The following is a 23,362-nucleotide window of genomic DNA, read 5'->3' on the forward strand; positions in this document are numbered from 1 at the left end:
GTCTTGGAAATCCACATAAGCCTACTCCCTGATTGCCAAGGTTAAGCTACTCCTTAAAACTCCATTGTGCCACGACCCTGGGAGCAGCCTACCATGTGCATCTGCCTGGCAGGACTCTCATTTAAGGTTGCTAACAACAGAATGTTCCAATTTTAAGCTGTTCAAGAGTCATTACTTGTGTCCTGCCATTAAGAGTCCTACAAAGCAGCAGGGCACAGTTAAGAATCCTTCATTATCCAGAGCTGAAAGTTCAAGTCAACTGACTCAAACAGTAAGGGGCATCTCTTCTTTCCAATATAGAATGAACAGTGTCAACTTCAGGGACACCTGGGAGAGAACTGAACTTGTCTTTCTCTGTGGCTCTCAGTATTCCGCTGAGATCAGGCTTATCCCTGCTCTACTTTACTCCATACTGTGATAAACTATGGTTTTTATGCTGAGCCCCCACTCTGGGACACTCCATGCCACTAAGTAGCAGCTAACTACATTTTATTAAAATATATTCTTTGGAAATGTGTACATATAATTAAACATGGTCATATTCAAACCCATTTCACCTCTGTCACTTTTCCATGGATTCCCTACCTCTATAAGATCCACTCCCAAATTCATGTCATTATCCTCTTTCTCCTCCTTCTTGTAGTAACCAACCAACTTCTATTAGTATTGTCTATATGTGCACAGGTATTCAGTTATTCACTGGAGCATAGGGTACCTAACAATGGGACCCAGTCCAAAGAGGAATGATTCTCCTAACCCCATGAGCTTTCAAATGTCAATCATTGTTCTGCTAGGTGTAGAACCTCATGAGTTCCTCCCTGGTCCATGTAGGGATTTTAGATGGTTTGGTCATGTAAGGGTAATTCCAACTCTGAATCCATGCATACAATAGTCATTTCTTGTTAAGAAGATGGTGTGTCTCAGAATTCTTTTCTGACTCTCCATTCTTTCCATTTCCTCCTTCTGAGAGTTCTGCAGGCCTGGATAGGGCAGGGATCTTATAAAGATCTGCTTATTCACCAAGAGGCTGGTTCCACTTGGAGTGGAGGTGCTGAAGCAGGGTGATCCTGCCTCTCATTGAGCAGGAATGTGCCATCACCTGCCCAGACCGTCTATGGAGCCCAGAAAAATAAAGAGCTTACTTCTGTAAGTGCAGCACATCACTTGTAGTGGTTTGCGATGACATATTTGAAGAAAAAACAGTCTCAGAAACAGTGGACTAGAGAGGTCAGTCTGAAATACCGTCCTAGTACCTCTGCCCAGAAGCAATTATACATATACCCGAAGCTTGTCCAATTATGTACTGTAGAAGGGATGTAAGTCCACAAAGTGCTCTGTCTGTTGAAGGGCTTAGGATCATTTATGGTCAATTAATCAAAGTCAGTGAAGTAATTATTTTTCTTTTTTTAAAGACATCAGCATTTTGTTCCTTTAGTTTCTAGAGTAAGGAAAAACATGGCCAGCACTGTAATTTAATTAATTACTTCGTGCACAAACACTAATTATAAGGAGATAAAGTTTAATACTAGTAGCACATAGGTGTTTGGAAGCCAGCTAGCCTGTTTTGTTTTGTTTGTAAAGAACTCATTTCTCAGAAAGGAGGGTGATGAAATAAAAGTGATTGGATTTAAGCTTGTTCCCAATACATAAAAAATAAAACATACCCTAGTTTTCCTACCTTTCTGATGAGACTTAAGTGTGATTCATGCGGCCCATCTTTACAGGGATATTAGAATTCTGGCAAACACCTGGTTGAATGCTTTGCCCTTTGGATGAAGGTGGAGAGCATTAGTTAAGCTAAGTGTGGAACATTTGATTTACCACAGGCCTCCTATACTATTTATTGACTTCAGTTTCTGCTTTTGGTGGATCCAGATGCATTTAAAAATAGCTTTCCTAGGACAAGGTAGCTTATGTCTAGAATATCAGTTCTTGGGAAGCTGAGGTAGGAGGGACGAACATAATAAACTTGGACTCCTTACATTTAAGGCTAGCCTGGAGTTCTGTGTGAGACCTTCTTGAAAAAAAGAATATAAAGAAAGGAGGAAAGATGGTTTCTTTGCCCTAAATATCGCTGCATTTTCACTGAAAAACAATTTAATACCTAAGAGAGTCACATAATTATTTCATAATTTATTATACATAAGTGACTGAAGAATTATTGGGGCTGGGAATGTAGCTCAGCTAGAGGCGTGCTTGCTTCCCATGCAGGAAGCCCCGGGCTTGATCCTGGTACACTACAAAGCCATCAGGTGGCCTACACTGATGATCCTAGTACTCAGGAGGTAGAGGTAGGAGGACCACAAGTTCAAGGTACTGTTGGTTACATGAGACTGTATCTTGAAAAGAAGGAAGAAAATATTTATTTAATTAGTAACTGATACATGACAGTGAACATTTCTTCATCAATGTACATCTGAGCCAATGTTAAGGAACACAGGTACATATTTTATGAAAGTCCATAAGCAAAGTTCTACAGACTTGATTATAACAATAAAACTTCTAGAGACATTAATGAATATGTATTAAGGGTAATTCCCTCCACAGAAATATTTGACAGGTTTTTCAAATTTGTCAATGGACAGAAGATTGCTTCTGAAAATGAGCCACTGCAGGCTGGAGAGATAGCTCAGTGGTTAAGAGCTACAGCTGCTCTTCCAGAGGTCCAGAATTTCATTCCCAGCATCTACATGGTGATTCCCAACCACCTGAAATTCAAGGGATCTGATGCCCTTTTCTGAACTGTTTAGGCACCAGATATGCAAACAGCCTACAAACATATATGCTGGCAAAACATCCACAAGTAAATGAAATAAAATAGAAATTAAATTACTATAAACAAGCCAATGGCTAGACATTTGTTGGAGGAAGAGTGGTGTGCAAATAGACTTGTAGGAAGCCATGAGTAGGGTAAATGGCAAGTACAAAAACATCAGGAAAAATGTGGATAAAAGAGGCCAGCTGAGTATTGGAGATTGGTACCCTGAAGTGAATTTGCTGGTGTGTACATATGAGGGACAGAGGATAATTTTGATTGTTTGTTCCCTTTCTGGCCAAGAACTCACCAACGAGTCTAAGTTGCTTGGTGAATGAGCCATAGTGATCCACTCCTCTCTTCTTTCTCAGCACTGGAATTTCATGCACAGCTACCGGGCCTGACTTTTCTTTCATCATGGATTCTGGTGATCAATTTCAGTTTCTCCTGCTTGAGGGATAAGCACTTTACTGCCTGAGCTGTTTTCCCCAGTCCAGGGAAGTTGCTGATTCTTTTTAACTACTAAGGAAGGCCAGGGCATGACTTTTCCCATGAGTGCAAGAAATTGGCATCTTCTCTTACTGGTTTATTTTCTTATCAACTCTTAGAGGCAATTACAGAATGGAAGCTGTTTCTCTTAACTTTATTCTGTAACCAAGTTAGACTCAGTCCTACTTCAGTGACTGGTGACTGGAACAGACTGATGGAGGACTTTTTTCACAGAATGCATAAGTTCAAATTCTAGCTTCTCTACTTGCTTCATTCCTCAAACTTAACAAGTAGGGAAATTGAGACTTCTCAAGATAAAGTGTGTATTACCTGAAATTCAGTCACCTATGTATCAATATTTGCTCAGGTAGCCACTTTTAAGTAAAACAGAGACTGAGAACCAGAGGAAATTGAGAACAATCTCTCCATCACTTCCACTTTACTTAGGAAAAGAAAGAGATACTGCAGGGCCCTCTGATGGCTCAGTGGCTAAAAATGCTTATCATCAAGCTTGACAACCTGAATTTCATAGCCAAATGCTACAAGATAGGAGGAGAAAACCCACTTCTGAAAGTGAATCTACAGAATCACCCTAGGCAGGTACCCCAACACAAGTTAAATAAGTAATTAAATGTAAAAGAAAAAAGACAGACATTAACACAGTATGCCAATTTTGCTGAAAATACACTTCTGGAGTATTTTTACACCCAAAGGTATGTAAGGGCTGGATTTATCAAATAGTATATGGAAGAGAAAGAGCCAGTCCCTGAATACTTCTCTGTTACCCTATGCCTAGGAGTATTTGTGACAGAAACATAAGATAGTAGTAATGATTGGGTTTCTCGTTAAGCCCATAATGGCTCCTTCTATTACGGTATCTCTTTTCTTGCTGTCCTTCTCTGTTCTTCCTCTTATTTGACCTTCCTGATCTCTTATGTTCTCTTCTCCCCTTCCCTTCTCCCCTCCTCATTCAATTACCTCTCTCTCTTCCCCTCCCCCGTTTTTCCAATTTACTCTGGAGATCTTGTTCTTTTCCCCTTTTCTTGAAGTTCATGTATCTCTTTCTTAGGGTCCTCCTTGTTTCCTTGATTCTCTGGGGTTGTGGCTTGTACACTGGTTATCCTTTGCTCTATGTTTAATATCCACTTAGGAGTGAGTCCATACAATGTTTGTCTTTCTGCATCTGGGTTATCCCACTCAGGATGGTTTCCTTTAGTTCCATCCATCTGCCTGGAAATTTTAAGGTGTCTTTGTTTTTTTGCTGTTGAATAGTAGTCCATTGTGTAAATGTACCACAAATTCTTTGTTTATTCTTCAGTTGAAGGGAATCTAGGTTGTTTCCAGGTTCTGGTTATTAAAAATAATGCTTCTATGGACATAGTTGAACAGATGTCATTGTGGTATGAATGTGCATCCTTTGAGTATATGCCTAAGAGTGGGACTACTGAGTCTTCAGGTAGACTGATTCCCAATTTCCTGAGAAACTGACATACTGATTTCCAAAGTGTCTGTACAAGTTTGCTGTCCCACCAGCAATAGAGGAGTGTTCCCCTTTCTCCACATCTTCTCCAGCATAAACTGTCTTTTGTGTTTTTTACTTCAGCCATTCTGACAGTAGCAAAATGTTATCTCAGGGTTGTTTTGATTTGTATTTCCCTGATGTTTAGAAATTTCTTAAGTGTCTTTTGAGATTCCTTCATTGAGAATTCTCTATTTAGATCTGTACCCCATTTTTTAATAGTATAATTTGGTCTTTGGCGACTAACTTCTTGAGTTTTTTGTGTATTTTAGAGATCAGCCCACTGTCAGATGTGGAGTTGGTGAGGATCTTTTCCAGTTTTGTGGACTGCCTTTTTGTCTTGTTGGCTGTGTCCTTTGTCTTACAGAAGCTTCTCAGTTTAAGGAGATCTCAATTATTAATTGACCATCTCAGTTATCTGTGCTACTGGTGTTATGTTCAGGACTCATGTTGTGTTCATGACGATAGATATGGATCTACCTGCAATCTTCTACAGTTAGGAAGATGCTTTCTTTTTTCCATTGTATAACTTTAGCTTCTTTGTCAAAAATCAGGTGTTTGTTGTTATGTGGATTTATATCAGGGTCTTCCATTTGTTTCCATAGGTCTACCTATCTGTTTTTGTGCTGTTCATTACTATAGGTCTATACTTATAACTTGAAGTCAGGGATGATAATGACTCTGGAAGTTCCTTTATTGTACAGGGTTGTTTTGGTTATCATGTTTTTTTTTTCCATATAAAGATTAGTATTGTCTTCAAGGTCTATGAAGAATTATGCTGAAATTTTGATGGGGACTGCATTGAATCTGTCACTAGTGAAATCTCCAGAAATCCACAAGGATGATTCCAAATTAAGATTCTAATCAATAGTGAAAAGGTTATCTTAAATGTCTACCACTGTAATGAGATTGATGACTGCCTTAAATACTATCATAGAGCCTTCATCCAGTAGCTGATGGAATCAAAGCAGAGATTTACAGCTAATAACTGAGCCAAAGTCCTGGAACCCAGCTGTAGAGAAGGAGGAGTGAAAAGCAAAGAGGTCAAGACCATGATGGAGAACCCACAGAAACAGTTGACTTGAGCAAGTGGGAATTCATGAACTCCAGACTGACAGCTGGGGAACCTGCATAATACTGTATCATACCCTCTTAATGTGGGTGTCAGCTGTGGGCCTTAGACAGTCTATGGGGCTGTTGGCAGTGGAACCAATATTTATTCCTACTGCATGAATGGATTTTGGGAGCCCATTCCCTATGGAGGGATACTCTCTGTCTAGAAACATGGGGCAGTTTCTAGGTCTTGCCCCAAATGACATGACAGACTTTGATGATCCACCATGGGAGGCCTCTCCCTTCTTGAGGAGTGTATGGGGGTGCAATAGGGAGATGGTGGGAGGAATGGGAGGAAGGGAGGAAGAGGGAACTGGCATTGGTATGAAAAATAAGATTGTTTTTCATTTAAATAAAAATTGATTTAAAAATAAATATAATTAGAAGAAACATTGTGAATAGTATATGATGTAAGTCATATCACATTTAAAATGAAAACACTTAGAAAAAAGTTCAACAGAGAATTTTATAGCATTTAAGTTATTAATAAAAAAGTAGAAAATGTGGTAAAGTTTAGAATCATTTTTTTGGGAACCATTCAAGTCTTTTATTCTCACTGTGACTTTTCCCCCATGTAATTGGAAGTTTCATCCAATGTAATCAGATCCTCCTGTCATGTGACAGACAGCCTTGAATGAAGAACGACAAACGTTTAATTTACATATATCGTGATCCTTTTCCTTTGTATAGAAACTCAAGAGACTCAACAGAAACTCAAGAGACAAATTAGGTAAAAGATTATTGGATAAAAAAAACCTGGAGAGTCCCTAATTAAAACAAATTTTTATATTTGCTTTATTGTATGTGTGTGTGTGTGTGTTTGTTTGTGCATGTATATATCACAGCACACATGTGGAGGTCAGAGGACAACTTGCAGGTTCTCTCCTTCCATCATGTGGATCCTGGGAGATCAAACTCAGTTTGTCAGGTTTGAAGACTAGTGCCCTTTACCTGCTGAGCAGGAGGTAGGAGAAGTAACCTGTTGGGAAATATAACTAAAAGAAGGCAATACTTACAAAAAATAAAATAAAGTCACTTAGAAATTGTCTGAATTGTGTGACATTTTATGAATAAGACTAAATGGTATTATTAAAGAATCTAAAGTAAGAGACAGAAAAAATTTTTTGTGGATATGAGGACTTAATAACATGTCAGTTCTCCCTGTTAATCAATAATATGGTGCCACTCTAACTATCACTTGAGGAGGTAGATAAATGGAATTAGAAAGTTTGCTTTACTCATTCTAGTGGCAACGGTGACATTTGAAAGGGGGGGTCTCAAAAAGAACAGTACCTTAGCTAGCTTCAGTTATTAGCTTGACACACACAGCCTAGAGTCATCTGACTATCTCAATTGAGAGATTTGCTTTAATCAGATTGACCTGTCTAAAGGATTGCCTTGATGGATGATTGAGGTGGGAGGCTACAGCCCGCTGTGGGTGTTATTATCCCTAGGCAAATGAGCCTGGGCTGTATAAGAAAACAAGCTGAGAATGAGACATAAGGGAAGTCAGACAGCAAGGCAGCTGAAATAATCCACTCAAGAAAGATACAGACCACCACATTGATTAAACCAACACAGATAATGAGCCCTTTAGTTGGTCTGATGATCAAGAGAAGGTTATTCCTTACAGTCTCTTCATGCAAACGCTCAGGGATATAGATTTTTAAAGGAAAATTCACCAAAATCACAATTAAATTGATGTTAGATGAAGGTTAAGGGAACCCTGTACCGTGTACTCTTCCCAACAGTCTGGTCCCAGAGTCGTGGCAGTCCCAAATGAACACACAGGAGGCTATATTAATTATGAAGCTGCTGGCCACTTGCTTGGTTTCTTATAAGCTAGCTCTGACTTAATTATTAATCCATTATTGCTAATCTGAGTATTTCCTCGTGGTCTTCTCTTAAGAGAGGAAAGGTCCAGACCTCTTACTCCTCTGGTGTCCTATATTGTGACTGCCTGTGCCTCTGTTTCCCAGAATCCTCCTCGACTCCTAGTCCCACCTATCTTGTTTCCCTATTGGCCAACAGTGCTTTATTCATTAACCCAAGAGAGGCATATACACAGAAGGACTTCCCCCATCATAACCTGGCAACATTGTTTTGGGAAGAACATAGTGCTTATTTTAGACAAAACAGAATAGTTAATTCTTACTTGTACTTTCTTCCATTATTTACCTTATGTTTAATTTATATAAACATAAATTATTTTAGCTAATCTATCTCTACAATGGTTAAGGTATGGGAATCCTGAATATATTGCTATGGTATGTGTGACTGTTTGGTGGGAGGGCTATGGGCCTGAGAACTCTCTAAGCTAACAGAAAATGGAGTCAGGATCTTGACATTATCTTAGTCCCTTCACAGCAAACAATATTCCTCTGTGCTTCAAGTTTCTCTTTAAGTTCTTGCTCTGACTTTTCTGAGTGATGAATTGTGACCTAGAAGTGTAACCCAAGTGAACCTGATTCTCTCTATATTGTTTTTGGCTGGAGTGTTCTATTAAAGCAACTGAAAAGCAAACTAGAATAATCAATATTATGATATATTACATCATATTACCAAGAGAGTGTAATTAAGACATTGTAGAAATGGGTCACCAAGTGACAAAAAGATAAACAATCTGGAGAATCCAGAAACACACAGAGCAAAATGATCCTATTAAATAGCAAAAATGAGCCGGGCGGTGGTGGCGCACGCCTTTAATCCCAGCACTCGGGAGGCAGAGGCAGGCGGATCTCTGTGAGTTCGAGGCCGGGCTGGACCGATAGCCTCCTAAACAATACAGAGAAACCCTGTCTCATAAAAACCAAAAAAAAATAGCAAAGATGTACTATCAGGAATGGGATGGGTTGATAAGTGATATGGAGATGCTGTTTACAACCCTGAAAGACAAACTTTTATTATACTCAAGCAAAAGTAAATAATAGTAATTTTCTTATACATTGCAGTTAAACATGAAAAAAATTAAGTGATAAAAGTGTAGAAAGAAAAAAAAATCTTACTAGACACCAAAGCAAAAGCTATTCATATGGTATTTGGAATTGAACATGACAAAGTTAAATAGCAAACAGATAGAAATGGAAAGGAGAACTTTTCATATATATAATTAATTAGAGATCAGTTCTAGATTATATAGGATGTATGCAAACCTGTACAAGTAAGATGGTCCTTGAAATAAATATCTGACTAAGTAAGAATAGACAATACCCAAAGACAGAGTGAAGTGACCAATGAGCATCTAAGGAGATGGTCGGTCTCATAATTACCACATAACTGCAAATTACAATACTGTTGAACACCATGTTTCCATTTGATTATCACAAAAATTGAAGAGTTATGAAATGTTATATTCTAGACAATGATGGATACAACCCTCGAAATCGTTAACTTACAACAAATGTCATTGCTTGCATTTGGCCTATATAAGGCTGGATTTATCAACAGTCAGCGATGGATGGTGGAGAAGTTCTTGCTAGATTTTGCTTGCCTTTAGTTGTGTATCCAGTATGTATTCCATTAAACTTCAAAATATAACTCTAAACCTGTGGCCACTCATATTATCCTCATTAAATTAAGTAAATCACAAAGCAAAATATACAGACATGAATGATAGAAAGATTTATGAGGAAGAAGCAGAGTAGATGGGGTGATAGGAAGATGGGATAAGGTAGGGGGAGAATGTATGCTATATATTAGGCACATGTGTGAAACCTCCAAGAACAAAGTTAATTAGTAAAACTTTTGAAGTCAGTTAAATCAGACTGTAATGAGAATACTGAGAGAATGGATTATAAACTAAAAGTAGGCAATTGTTTAGAGAGTTATTTAAAGTAATAACAAAATTAAATATTCATATATCAAGTGTTTGATATGGAATCTTAAAATGTCATATTTGTAACAAAAATATGTATAAATGGGCAAGAATATTCATCAGACAATTATTTGAAATAGCTATAAATAAATTATGTCAGAAACGTGTTAATTTATGAGCAGGAGAGATGGCTCAGTCAGTGTTTAATATTTGTACTGTTTGGCTGTCATCCCCTGAAGGTCTGTTCTTTTCTGAATAGGAAACAGAGGGGAAGTAGACCAGGAGGGGAGGGGTGGATAGAGGGGAGTTTGACAGAATGGAGGGAGGGGAAAATGTGGTCAGGCTGTGTTGTATGAGAGAAGAATCTATTTTCAATAAAAATAAAACATAAATAATGCTTCCTGATATGAAAGAGGTCTTAATTCTGGTTCCCAGAACACATATAGGACAGTTCACAAGTAAAGACACCGGATAAAGAGGATATTTAATGCTATAAGGAAAAGAATATTATTATTTACCAGAGAGAGAGTCACACAAACTAGGAGTAAGAAGTGTGGCTGGCTTCCAAGAGAAAAGGGAGGATCCTTTTCCTTTTACTTTCTTTTATATCTACCTGTGTCAGTTTACATGTCCCCTCCTTCATGGGCAGATAGCTTTGTGGGGTTCACTCCTACACACAAGTACCTGTAACATCAGTTCTGGGGTATCTGTTGCTTTTGTCTGGCTACCACTCAGACATGCACACACATTCAAATAATCAAAGTTTTAAAATTTGTTATCTTGGAAGGACATCATGTTTTGTTAATTAGCTAAAGAAAAGAGTCTTCATTTCTCTCAATGTACGTAGTGACATTCTGTGACAAATGGACAGAGAGTGATGTGGATGAGTCTGGGAGCAAGCATTGTGTTGAAAAAGGCAGGTTTATAGTATGAAGCAATGCATAACACAGTAATGTAAGTTAACAATGAACTCCAAGTAGGGTAAGTCTTAGCTAACACTGTGGAAATGGGACAGTAAGAAACAAACGGAAAAGCCTAGGGAGTCCAAAATGCCCATGTATATGAAATTATTCATTTAGTAGTGTAGATGACAGACAAAGTAGGAATGGGCTTGTTTGGTTAAAAAGAAGAAAAAATGAAACAAGATATTGATATACCATGCATGGACTGATGAAAAAAGAACTGCAGAAACTAAGGATAGCATAGAACTTGCATCTATACACTTAAATTTACATGTATACACCCATAGGGATGTATGTGGGGAATATCTTTTTTATGCCACATAAGAATTTGTTAACCTTCCTCTGTTTGGAATCCATTTCCTTAAGCTTTATTTGAAACAACTTTGCACATTCTCTCTTTAATCCATGTGTTTATTTGAGATGCAGTGCTGTGCACTTTTGCATATGAACTATCCCTGACTCTAGGTATGTCCACTCTCGTGAGATTTTGCATTGCATTATTCTTGATGTCTTTGCTTGCATCACTCTGAACTTCTCTGCAAAGATGGAGACCTCACTGAATAGTTTACTGTTCATTCCTGTAATGCTGCATGGTCTTAGTGTTCGCTCTGTATGTGTTTAACTTTCTCATATGCAGCTTACAACTCCCTACTTCCATCAAGTCCTCACTCTTGCCAGTCTATGACTTTTTAGATTTTTCAACTTTCAAATTATAATTGTATCATTTCCACCTTTCCATTTTCTCTCTCAAACTCCTCAAATGCACCCCATTGCTCTCTCTCAAATTGATGGCCTGTTTTCCTTTAACTGTTGTAATACACACACACACACACACACACACACACACACACACACACTTCTTAATACACACATTCAAGTTGTTCAGTTCATATAATTTTATCTTATGTATCCTATTTCAAGACTGATCCTTGCTTCTTAAACTTTTATACCTTTGATCTTTTCTGACTCGTAAAATTATTATATTACCATGAATACATGAACAATATGTATACAAATCAAATATTTATTGATAATAAATTAAAGAGAAATGTATTCTAAAATAATTCTTTGTATTTTCCTACTAATGAAATGAATTGCTTTTTATTTTCTGATAAAGAATTAAATTTTGACTGAACATTCATTACTGCAGGACAGCACATATTGTCAACATTCTTCAAAGTTGATTCATATTTTGATTTTGCAACTATCGATTCTGAGAACATTGATTTGCATAAATACTGAATACAAATCCACAAAGTATGTTTCTGGACATTTTAGAAACTTTGTCCTAATTTCAAGCAGTGAAAAGTATGCATACTATTCTTAACTTTGTCTATTTGACTCAATATAGCCTCATCTGGGAATAAAGTGTCAATGAGGGATTGTTTACCTTGGGTTGGCTTGCGTGGTGTTCACCATGCTTTGCTGCATACCGCCATACATGATAATGAACTAAACCTCTGAAAACGCAAGCAAGCCCCAACTAAATATGGTCCTTTTTAAGAATTGTCCTGGTCATAGTATCTCCTCACAGATATAGAACACTAACTAAGGCAGCCTTTCAATGTGTCTGTAGGGTGTTATTTTAATTGAATTCACTGTTGTGGAAAGACCTGACTTGGGATGGGAAGCACCTTTCCCTAGGTGGGGTCCTCAATTGTCTAGGAGTGGGGATACAAGCTGATCATGAGCAAAGCAGACAAGAAGTGTGTTTGCACTGACTTCTCTCTGGTCTTGACTGTGAATGTGGAGCGACTAGTTGTCTCAAGTTCCTGTGTTGATATCCCTCACTGATGTACTGAATTCTAGGACTGCAAACTGAAATAACCCCCTCTCCTCATAGGTTACTTCCACCACAGTCATAGAAATGAAAGTAGGACAATCTGGATAAAGAGCCTTGAATTAACAATGAAGACAGGTGCATTTCCCAGGTTGGATTTTTGTTCTCAATCTGTGATTTTAGACAGTATGCTTGGACCAACATCATTAACACATGTTTTACACAGCCCAAGATCAACAGATTACCTATGTGGTTAGACACAGAGCCATTTGGCCCTGAGGAAAATCCCCAGACCTGTTGTACTAATTATGTTTTTGTAGGCAAGCTGGTTAACTTCTTTGTATGTTTCATTCCTGTCTATAAAACAAAGATAATTTGAGAGTACCTATATTATGTGTGATTGGGAAGCTGTAATTAGATAACTCAAGTAAATCTATTAACAGAGGTCTTGACATATAATTAGAGCTGGATAAATGTTAGCAAACTTATTATTATGGTTGTTGAGAAAATTGAAATGATAGCTATTTATGCAAATCTCTAAGTTTTATGCTTGGCACTGATCAGACGATTAATATGAGCTCTTCTCTTAAAAAGCAGAAAGGAGCTCTTATTTGCATAGGACATGAAAGGGTACTTTTTCAAAAAGAAGACCCATTTGGATGAATTATGCTGCCTCCTTTATCAGAGGTACTCTCATCAAATACTTCAATCTTTGTTGAGAAAATCTCTAAACTTCACTGGCCAGAGCAGGGAAAACATTGCAAAGGTGCTAAAGCAAAGACTGTGTGTGAAGTTCAGATGTCAGAGTTGTCCTCTATTTCTTCTACATTTTCTCAGTTCTCTTCAGCAACGTGGCAGGAGAAAGTGGAGTTGAGTTGATCTAGTTTAACCTTCAACACTGAGAAAATAGTCTCCTGGAGAAAGGATAAATGTTTATTCCCATCTCTGCCCAGTGGAAAATGAAAGGGAAGACCTTGAGCCAGGCAGACAACAGAGAGGAACAAGAAACTGGAGATTCAGTATTGTCTTGAGTACCCTAGGCATTATGAGATGGAGGCTGATCCCAGGACGGCTTTTCCAGCCAGTTCACTTGCCAAGTCAAAGGTTCTTATTTAATATGGAAGTCTGTATCTCAAGGCTCTAAATTCAAGAGAGACATGTGAGGAATGAACAAACAATTCCCTGTCAGTTCAGCCTCACATCATTACCTTCTGTCTGCAGGGAATGGAAGGCAGTGGGGAGGGTAAGGCATAATTAGTGGGAAAGGGTTATTTATTTATGCCAAGAAAGATAATTTGTAGATGAGGGAGCAGAGTCCAAAGACATCCACAGCTCAAGCATCAAAGTCTAGTATTTGACCCATTTGATGGTCCTTGTGCTGACCCCAGACCCTTCTTTTCAAGAACAGTACCTTGAGGGCTAAAGGATAGCTAAGCAATTGAGCATCTAATACCCTCTTCTGTCCACCCCAAGCACCAAAATCATGCATGTGATGTCCTTACATACATCCTGGCAAATACACACATGAATAGACTGAAATATGCCAATCGATAAACAATGAACCACAGTTGGAGATGGTTTTACAGAGCGGCTGAGTTAGAGTCTCAGCACCCACAGCAGACTAATAACAACCATATGCCACTCCAATTTCAGGGAACCTCAGAACTTTTCTGTGCTCTGCAGGCATTGTATCCCTGTGCATATACCCATCCACCCACAACATATACATCTAATTGAAAAGATAATAAAAGAAAAATGAAATAGAAAAGCAGAACCATAGCTTGGTTTTGTTATCTTAAGGAAAAATAGTATTTCCTTACAGTAAGAAAATTTCCTAACAACAATGCCTGAAATCTTCAGAAAGAAGATCCGGCCCCACGATGTTGATTCCACTTGATTCAAAATGATGTCCTTAAACTAGCAACTCTACTCAAGAATCAGTTTTGGACTAAAGCTGCTCTAGACAATTCCAGGTTAGCTAGCTGGGTCAACCTTCTTACAACACTCTGACCAGAGCTTCAGATAAGAACTTCAGATAAGCATCACCTGCTACTCAGAGACCAGCTACAAATGTCACAGCTAGTCCTCTTGAGACTCAACCATTGCTTTAGGTTTTTTTTTTTCTTCAGGATCCCATAAGTCACTTTTGCTTGCTTGACAGCTGGAAGTGATTCTAAGAAAGTGATGCCCCCTTTCCTTACATTTGGCTCAGATGGTGTTTTGGTTTTTCCCAAAGAGATAGATAATTGTCATCTACTAAGGGTTGGTTTTAAGTTGTACAGGGTTTGGAGTGGACTATGACATTCAGACTCAGGAATCTCTTTCAGAAATGTATAAAAGGAATGGATATGATGGGAAATAAGTAGATTAGTATATCTCCTTGTGAAATATTTTAGCAACTATTAGCTATAGACAATGTACTTGTTATAGATTCATGTATATTGATACTTATGTAAAATTAATTTGTATTTCTGTCTTGGATAATTTGTATATTGTTACAAACTTCATATTATATTTGCTATATTGTGTAGATACCTCTTTCTGTTTACAATGTTTTTGTGCACAAATGTAAAGTTATCTTTATCATATTGTATGTATGTATGTTTCTACATATGCTTGAGATATTTTGTATAATGATATAATTTAGGATGTTTTTATCATTTTGCGCTATACAGTTCTACCTCTGGCTAAGATATTTAAGTTCTACCTCTGATCTAGAGATTTGTGTGTCAGTATGTAGTTACAAATATGAGGTCATTGTCCTTATGCTGCACATCTGTTTAAAGATTGTTTAAACTATATATGGGAAGCTTCAGTCAGTAAGGAATATGTGTTTTTAAGAATTACAGATTATAGTCACCCATGCTTCTTATACTTAATTACATTAGTCAGGTTCTCTATATGCTCAGTGGTGAACTCAACATAGATATTTGATCTTCAAATACTTTAAAGACATACAGAATATGGCATTTAAATGTTTTAGTTATTTATAACTCCATTGACAATAGGCACAATTGCTCCTGGCAGCACCAAGCATTTCCTGAGAGTGTGGTGGGCACCAATGACACTCCCTCCATTTGGAGTTTGTTTTCTTCTTGGCAATACTGGTTTTTTGGGCAAACAACTTCCATTGCCAAGGCCACTGACTTTGGATGCACTGTCCTAAGTGGGCAAGCATGAGATAAACAAAAAGATAATGCTGAACCTTGTGAAGTCAAGGTAGGACAGTTTTTTTTTAATTTTCCTGCTTCTGATATTCTCTGTCAGATACACTAGGCCTTGGCCAAGTTTGGTTGCCCCGATGTTACTGTGAGACCTTGGGTGACTGTCCAGGTAGCCTGCTGTTTCTGTCATTTCTTGCACCTTTAGGAAATCACCCACTTGTACTTCCTATTTATGTTAGTAATGTTATTTTTCTTTTCAGGTCTTTGATGAACTTGAAGATTAGATAGTCATGGCTAATATCTTCTCTTAGCTAGAGCTTGTTAGATACAAGACTTTGACTTCCACAATAGGACAGCTGTCAGAGTAATCTCTGTTATTGCTATTATCCTGTTTAAGGATTCAGGCATTATGATGGCCTCCCCTGTCACCTGGCACTCAGCCCAGGCTTCCATGATTGTGTAGTCTGCAGGCAGGTGCAAAGGAGCCCTTTAAAAGAAAGACACTGCCCACTTATACTCTCTTTCCAGCTCTTCTTTCTCTTCTCTTTCTACTCTTTTCCTTCTTTCCCTGCTCTCTCTTTCCTGCTGTTCCCCTGGGGCAGACAGGTCTTTTCCTGTCTCCCTCTTCTCTTCTGTCCTTTCTCTGTGTCTTTGTGTCTCTTTACTTCTTTTTTCTTTCCTTTCCCCTCCCTCGCCTTTCTAATAAACCTCCTCACTTAAGCTCTGTCTGCCTGGTGTGTTTGTCCCTCCACCTTGGTCACCCTCACCTGTCATGGAACCCACCCATGGTCCCATACACAAGGGCCCCCTTCAAGCTTTATCCTAACACCCTGGGACTGTATATTTAGTACGTGTTTCTTGCTTAATGTTGCTCTTGCTGGAAGTAGGTCTAAATTTGTACATGTTTTTATACTTCTTTTTCCTGGACTGGACTGAATATTAGTTGTCTTGTACATAGATTTGTATTGGGTTTAAAACCCTCATATTAGGAAAGGGGAAATGTAGTGACATCTTGTTTTGCAAGTGGTTTTGTGGTGTTGGCCACATCCTATGGGTGTGGCTTCAGGTGTGCAGACATGACCCCTTATAAGGAGGAGGAGGAATTGGCTCACTCCTTTGGACTGTAGTCAAAGAACCAGAAGGGTTGAGACTGCATCTTCAGGAGCAGCAAGAATGAGGTGGTTATTTACCATAATTGTGTAAGTGCTTCCCTAATATATACCTGTTAATCAGTTATCTGGGTCTTGTGAACTCCTTTAAACCCACCTTCACTCCTCAAAAATACTCAGTGATGATTCCCCCACTCAATAATGACTGCGCACGCAGCTTAGCCTTGGATTTCTGTTTCTTTTATTCAATTAATTGACAACTAAAACTCTGTACCAGATTATGTCCTGCAATACACTGAATGACAGTAGGAGGCGGATATAAGTTAATTTTATATAATACAATTAGAAGGTGTAAAAACAGAGACAAGGCAATCATTGTAATGTATTATAACAACACATCCCAGACACGGAGAGAAGTTTCCATGAAAACTGAAGTAAAGTGAAGTTGACTAGGTACCGTGAAGTGGCACTGAAAAAAGAAAGAATAATGTATTCATAGGAATAAAAAGGAAAGAAGGAGGTAAAATGTCCAAAAGTAGCCAGTAAAGAATGAGACAAGTAGGAACCAATGATGGAATAGAAGAAGGAGAAAAGACTTCATGGAAAGGTGTAAGTAGATGCTTAACTTATTTGGAAGAGTCTGAAACAAAACATCTCCAATGGGGATGTCTTCTCTATGCTGTAACTATATGTTTTTCTTATTGGTTGATGAATGAATCTGTTTCAATCAGTGAACAAGGCAGAATTTAGTGAGGTGGGAATTCTGAGAAAAGAGCCAAGGAGAAGGAAGAGAGAGAGAGCACACGCCATGTAGCTGCCTGGTAGGCAGGACACCAGGACATAATCTACTTAAGCCATAGCCACAGGGGATATGCAGATTAGTAGAAACAGGATAATATTTAAGAGAGAGTTAGCCAATAAGAAGCCTAAGTCATTGGCCAAACAATTATAAAATATATATTGTCTCTGAGTGGTTATTTCAAAGCAGTTTCAGGACCCAGTGGGTGAAATAAACCAGTCCAGTGTGACCAAGATAGCCAAAGCAAAGTCTCCCTCTACACATTTTCATGTCACTAGGATGTATGGAGCAACAACCAGGAGCAGAGTTGGGAGGGAGCTATGGTTAAAAGCAGACAGAGAAAAGAGAATATTGTTTCTGGACCTAGAGGTTACATCCTTTGCCTCAGTAAACCAGGTCCAGGCATCCATCCCTGTTAAACTAATTTAAAGAGCTAAATTAATAGTTAAAAGTGAAAAACAGGAGATTTATTCAATTTTGTCATAATGGGAAGGAAAATGGCATCCAGTGATCCCACCCACAGTCTATTTTAGGATTTCAGTAGAAAACAAGAGATGGGCATGACAAAACAGTTGGCAAAGTGTGGTCTAGTGGCCTTCATCATCTCATGTCTCAGTCCTCTCCTGCAAAGTCTCTGTTCAGGAGACACATTCCTCCTTCAGAAGTCCACAAGGCTCTAGCCAGTTCTTCCATCAGGAGATTACAGGAGAAAGTTCTAATGGAATAGTGTCCATTATCTATAAAGATTTGTTATAGAATTGATATGCCTTCCAGGTGAGAAATCACTCCACATACTTAGAGATTAATAAAGGAAAAGGTTTTTTAATACTAGTTCACAACTGGTTCTAGCTGAAGCGTAATAGTCTCAAATCTTACTGCCTTATGCAGACCTTAGGCTTAAACCATCTACAAACTCTGTCATTGTTAGAACTCCTTCAGGTTATACTTTGAACAATTTAAATAGAGACGGGAGACTTGAAGGAGCCTGGCCACTAGCACACTTTGGAGAATTACACAGCAAAGATATTGCCAGTGCTATTAAGAACATCATTGCTGTTCTTTTCAAATAGTTCAAATAGCAGGGTCATCTTGCTCCTCTGGAAGAATTATGAGTTTCTTAATAGGAGCATAGGGGGACTTAATGGCAGGCGAGGACTTATCGGTAATTGCATTCTCTCTCTCTCTCTCTCTCTCTCTCTCTCTCTCTCTCTGTGTGTGTGTGTGTGTGTATGTATTTAGGGTGATCTGACTCTTAGAGACTGTTCTTGGAAGGATGGATCTAATGAAGGGTTGTTGTAAGTCAGGGTTTTCTCCTTTTATTATGGCAACTTAGCCTAGTTGGAGGTCAATCTTTGTCAACACACATTGGCAGAAACTTTCTCAGCAAACCCAAACTCCAATTATGGCACAAAATTTTTGTTTTAGGGCTTCTAAAAAGTCAGATTAGTATACTGCTTATCTTCCAATCATATCGTAGGCAGTGCTCCTTTAGCTAAATTCTACTCTGTGTAACTTAATATTTCCTAAGCAGGTTTATAGTAAATCCCTTATACCATCAATTACATTACTTCAAGTTTCTCCTGAATCAGTTTGATAGCCCAAGAGGGGAACATCACTGTCTCTTTAGAATATATTCTTTCCTGCTAGACAGACTGGGTTGTGTTATCATAATAGTTTGTGGAGAAAGCCCTGAAAATATGGACACAGGAGTATGAAAAGGAATGTATGAGCTTGATGAAATTGAAGAACCTAAGAAGTAAAATTTCATACCTTAGGAGTGTAGGTGCAAGTAGTTTCTGACAATGCCTGACTAAGAAAAGTAGAAAAGATTCTGTTACAAGGCCTGCATTTCACCAGGACAACAAAGGAGAGATGGCCTTGGGGTGGACATTAGCCAGGCTTGAGGATGTGAGAGCAGGGAGCTGACACAGCCTCGCTTGCCATGTGGTGGCATGGCTGAGAGAAAGATGTCTCTCTCACCTCTTGCCACCTGTGATGGGTGAAAGAGTGGACCCTGCACCTTGTCTGGGTAGCACACTAGAGCTGACGCTGGGGCGGGGTGCAGGGAAGGGTGTAGGTGAGCAGGCTCTGAGGGGGTGAGAGCAGGAGAAATGACCCAGCTCTTTGGTGCCTGCTACAGTGGGTGAACTAACTGGGGCAATGCTGGAGAGCTTGACCAGGGAAAGCTGGCAGGTAGACCAACCTAGCTACTACTGAAGTCCAGAAACAGGGCTGTATGTTGGCACACCTCAACATCCACCTCCTCTGTGAACTACTCTGGCATGTGAAGGGCCCAGACCAGCAGATACAAAGGTGCAAAAATATCTGCGACACAAGACAACAACAGGATATCCAGGAGTCCTAGTGAGGAACCAGTATTGATAGTGTAGCAGAAGCCAGACCAGTAACGTATTGCAATGGATATTTACAAGTAAAGATGCATGAACTAAAGGGAATACAATGTGACTCACTATGTCACACTGGAGCTTCCAATCAAAGATTTTTTGTACGTTGTTTGCTTGTTGTTTTGTTTTTCCTTTAAATTCTCTTTTTATTTTGGGAGAGAGATTGCAAGAGCAGAGGTTGGATATGACGGGACAGGGAGATTAATGAGATCAGTATGCAGGGTGTGAAATCCACAAAGAATCAATGAAAAACTCTTTAAAAAAGATTCTGTTACTCATATACCAAAAAAAATGCCATCCACCAACCAGCAAAAGAATTTGATATGGCACATCCTCACTGGAGTAAAGGAAAAGAAGGGTTGGCTCTTGGGAGTATTATCTAGGCTCTGAGAATACTCTATGGTCTTACTGAAAATTATGCATTTCTATACAGTAGTATCTTATTTAGCTGTACAAAGGAAGATTTATCATGGAACGGGGACAGGTTAATGAGGACAGACAAAGGAGTAATGGAGGGTTGGTGTCTTGGGAAGACAGAGTCAGTCTTCTTTAAAATTGGTGTAGCTCCTAGGAGGCACACCACACTCCAGTGGGTAATTCCACAGTCATGAGTAAGTACACTGTTAGCACAATTTGGACTAGGTGGATTACTGAAAAAATTAAAACAGAACACAATACTGGAGGTTAAATACAGGGTGGAACTTGGAAGATTTAGGGGTGAATATAATTAGATATGTTGTAAGAAATTATCAAAGTTCTGATAAAGTATTTATTGCCTGGGAATCAAGATTCACAAATCAGTGCAGGTTAAATGAAGTTTATTCAGGGAGAATGCACTTACACAAAGGGTGGGTGACTGCCTCAGGTTCCAGTTCCAAGGATCCACCCAGGCTGTTGTCTGTGATCCATCAAGAAGCAAGACAGAGCCCTGGGGTCTGGGGCCCCAGATCTAGTCCTCCATCCATCGCGTTCTCACCTGTGTCCACTGCCAAATGGGAGTGGTCAGTGCTATAGGTGTTGGCGGGGTGGATATCTGACTAGAAGTATTATTTAATGTTTTTAATTTATAAAGTAAAAAGTAAATGGAATCATATTAATTAATATTTTTATTAGAACTATAGTAATTCCAACTACATAAAAAAAACAAGGTGCTGTCAAATCATGAAGAGGCAGGAGTGAGTAGTCTTGACTCCTGTGAAGTTCTCCAGCCTACAGAGAATCTGTTCTGTGTGGTTCTCCTTTCATAGCATTCTCACAAAGGCGATACTGTGGATGAGGACACACGGGGTTATTGGGGGAACAAGATATAGAGATGGGAAGTACAGACAGAGTCCAGCAGGGCTTTTTTGAATAATGAAGTGATTCTATAGGATCCTGTCTTGCTATATTTACATTGCAATACATTTCTCAAAATCCAGAGAATGTTCAACACAGTATGATTATCCTAATATAAAGTGAGGACTTTGGCTAAACTAATGTTCAATTTTTATTCATTTGTAACAAATGAACAGTCCCAAAATGTGAACAGAGGAGAATGTGTGCCTCAAAGATAAAAGGAAGTGTGCATGTGAACTGTTTGAAGCCTCTCCTCAATTCTTGTCAATCTAAAACTTCTAAAAATAAATCATATTCAATCCATGAAACATACATTTTCTACTACATGTGCTTGAATTTGTGAATTAGCAACATAAAACAGCCACAGGATAAATGCAGTATGACCATTTTTTCCCAAGAGCATCTGGTATGCATGAATTTTAAATCTGAAAAACCCAGACAATCTTGAATTTGGCCGAAAACAATGTAATTTTTGCCATCTCTTTGATCTTCTTCCAGTCTGTAAAGCCTGTTTGACTGACTGTGTGCTGTCAAGTCAGAAGCTTACCTTGAATTCTAACTGATGTATCCCAATGCCCCAGAACATCACTCTGTCTCCGCTTGAGAAGTTCCTGTCTTCCGCTGGAATATTGTTGTTCCCAGGATGAGACAGAGATGATCTATCTAGTTTAGGATTTCTCATTTCGCCCATCACTGGTTTGGCAGTGGACACTGAAACTGAAAAACCTCTTCTAGTCCAGGACAGAGAATTAATCTATAAAAATTCAATTAACCTGCATGATGCTTGTTGACTCCTCAATCAGAGTTTTCTTAAACTTATTAGTCGCTTCAGCTGTTTGGAATTTTGTAACCTTGATAATGACATTAAACAATTGGACCAACCCTGAAAGTGAAGCAAACTAAGAGGATAAATCCAAGTATTGGATTGTACTATCACTTTTACAAACATCCAGATAAATCTTATCTGAATTCCAAAGACCTGGTCCTAAGACCTGGTATGTAAGGATAAGCCATCATGCTTCCTGGTGACCACAAATCAGGTGTCTTTCCTCCTTTATTCCTGATTTGCTGAATGCTCAGAGACAGAGCCCAATTGAAGTGATAGAGGGACTCTAGGTAACTGTGGTGTTGATATGGTCACAGAGTTGGTCTTTCGGGAACTTGCTTTAACATTCTGTTCTAAACAAACAAATAAATAAGTGGCTATGTGGATAGGAAAGCTGCTATTTCCTGAAGATGGGGAATGTGCTTAACATTTCAGAAGCAGCCAATTATAACAAAATTAGGTGTCAGTGGACATGGGTGATTGTTATATATGTATGTTTTCAATTTCTGTTTTTGGATGCAGTAGGCAAAAGGAACACAGGTTCCTTGTTAATCTTGTGACATCACTCTCAGTGCCCAGTATACTACCTGGCACTGTTATTTGTACAAAAAATGAAAAATGAGACTTGAAAAACAAAACAAGACTGATTAAGAAGAGAAAAACAAATAGCCATGCTTACTAAGAAATATTCACAGCACATATTCAAGGGCTGCTTTCTCAGCAGTAAGTTTTCATGAGTATGCTTTAGCACTTTTCTGACACAAGGTATGTGTTGACATAAACTCTTTGAAGAATTTACAAAGTCAAAAAAGTTATAAAAATTTTACATATTCTTTACAAATCAAAAGAGCTTAGTGGGCAGTGGCCCCTATTGAAAAAGGCAACCAACTGAACTTTCTCCATTCTACAGCAGAATATGGTTGTGGCTAGTTGCCCACTGTGGAGAGATAATCTATAAAGTTGCTATGCTTCTGTTTTGAATGCACTCAGAAATTAAGAAATTTAAGATAAGCTAATAAGCGTATATCTGTTATGATAAAGTGTGAGGAACCTTGCGTGGGGGACCTTGGCGGATTCCATGACAGGAGAGTGTGACTGTGGTAGAGGAACAAGCATGCCAGGCAGTCAGAGCTTAAGTGAGAAGTTTTATTAGAAAAGGAGGCAGGGAGAATGAAAGAGGCAAAGAGACACAGAGACACAGAGACACAGGGAGGACAGAAGAGGGAGAGAGAAAGGAAAAGTCCTCTCTGCTCCAGGGGAACAGCTGGTAAGGGAGAGGGAAAGGGAGAGCG

Source organism: Mesocricetus auratus, unplaced genomic scaffold (assembly GCF_017639785.1).
Source record: "Mesocricetus auratus isolate SY011 unplaced genomic scaffold, BCM_Maur_2.0 Super-Scaffold_100676, whole genome shotgun sequence".
NCBI lineage: Eukaryota > Metazoa > Chordata > Mammalia > Rodentia > Cricetidae > Mesocricetus > Mesocricetus auratus.